This window comes from Octodon degus, unplaced genomic scaffold (assembly GCF_000260255.1).
Source record: "Octodon degus isolate 3935 unplaced genomic scaffold, OctDeg1.0 scaffold00445, whole genome shotgun sequence".
NCBI lineage: Eukaryota > Metazoa > Chordata > Mammalia > Rodentia > Octodontidae > Octodon > Octodon degus.
The window spans coordinates 108,778-110,808 of NW_004525021.1; positions in this window are offsets into that span (position 1 = coordinate 108,778).

The window sequence follows — 2,031 nt, forward strand, 5'->3', positions numbered from 1 at the left end:
TATTATTTGTTGAAACTGTACTTTCGATTTGATTTGAAACTGTCTCATTGCTATATGTTTATCAATAAAACTTTGAAAAGAAAAAAAAACAAAATTAAGGAAGGAGGGGTTTATTTAGCCCACAGTTTGAGGCGGTATCAGTCCATAAACAGCTGGTTCCACAGCAGGTTGTCATGGCCCTGGACAACATTAAAAGTCAGCAGATTACAGCAAAAGCAACAAAAGTAAAAAGTGAGGAGAACAAACCTCTTCTGTTTCCTGCACAAGATGAGAATGTTTACAAAGCAAGGACCCTGATGAATTGTTTAGCTAAACTTCTAAATTTCTCAAGTTGAAGCAATGTATTATCCATTACATATACATCAAAAGCTAAATGCGGGGATGGGGTGAGGCTAGGGAGATAACTCCGTGGCATAAGTGCCTGCTTGGTAAGCATAAGACCCTAAGTTAAATTCCCTTGTACCAAGAAGTCCCAAAAGCTAAAAGCTATATTCATTCATATAGGCTAATATTTGCAAGTTGAATGCCCATTGTTCGGGCATTTGGTGTATTTCCCATTATTCTGAATATTGTAATAGGTTAATAATTTGAAAAAAATGTAAAATTTTACTAATTGTGTGTATTAATATGGATAATTTACTTTATACCAATTTTCTGTCAATAAAAATTTCAAATGCTAAAAAAAAAAAAAAGAAAACAGGAGTCAATGAAGGAGCTTACACCCTGGTCACCATCCACTATACTCTGTCCCTTTGAGACACCAGTGGCTCACACTAAGCACAGATCAGACAGATCCATTTCCCTATTAGGAAGAAAACCAGTTTATCAGGATCCAGTAAATACCACAGATGAATACCATGAGAAAGTCATTTTCCTCCATAATAGCCACTTATTTTCCTGGATGTGGCTTTTCCTACTGAGAACAGGAGATAGGGATTTCTCTGCTCTTCAGCCAAGATGCCTCTCCCAAGAGGACAGTTCCTCAGGCAACGACACTGGCCTTGTGCCCTCAGCATAGATGGCCCACACCCAGAGGGGCAGACTGGGATGTCTTGATGGGAACTGTGGGGTAGCGGAACCTCTGCTCCTGCTTCCCATTGCTGTGCTGTCTAGTTTTCAACGACTCTTGCTACTGGGCTTTCCTCTCCTTCATAGGGCAGGTGTGGGACATAGGGGTGGCTGCGCATTCCAGCATTCTCTTGTGCTCCAAGAAGAAGCAAGCTGGTAGATTGGGTCTTGACCCTTTTTCTCTTTGTTCTGGTTTAAATTCTGGGCACAAAAGTCATGCTGAAGCATCAATTTGGCTTTCTGAATCTGCCCAACCGCAGTCATGATCAGCTGAGCCTTGTCAGTGTTGTGGTCCACATTTGGTCTAATTTGGGTTACCCTCTGGCTCTGGGCAATTCCTGACATGCATTTTTGTGGGGGATCTTCCTATGCTTTGACTTACTATAGGACCTAGAAGAGAAATTGAGTATAGATTTATCACACAATAAAAAGCACAAGATTTACATTTATAGCTTAGAATGTGAGTCAGCCTAGTACAGTATCCTTTCCTTCCCAGGGTGCCTGGAGATCACTGCCTGAGAGCTCTGTCTGAAGCGTTTGTTAAGAGTTGAGATTGGGACTGGCGAGACAGCTCATTAGACTAAAGCACCTGCTTAGGCAGGCTCAAGGAACTAGGTTTGATCCCAGGCATGCAGTGCCAGCCCCCGGGGTCACGCAGAGAATGTGAATGAAACTCCCAGTTGTGGCTTTTGCCTGGAATCCCACTGCTTGGAAGACTGAAAACAGAAGAATCACAATTAGTCTCATCTGTATAGTGAGACCCTGTGAACTCAGTAGTAAATACATAAAGCAAACATAAAAACAAACAAAAAAGCTGAGATTTGGACTTTTTTCTCCCTGACAGTATGACAGAACCCCTCTTTAGATAGGTCTTCGAAAATTCTCTGGGCGAACAAAGAGTTAACCAAATCAGGCCCTACATCAATGAAAAAAGGTGGAAGGTAAGAGAAACACCCTCCCATG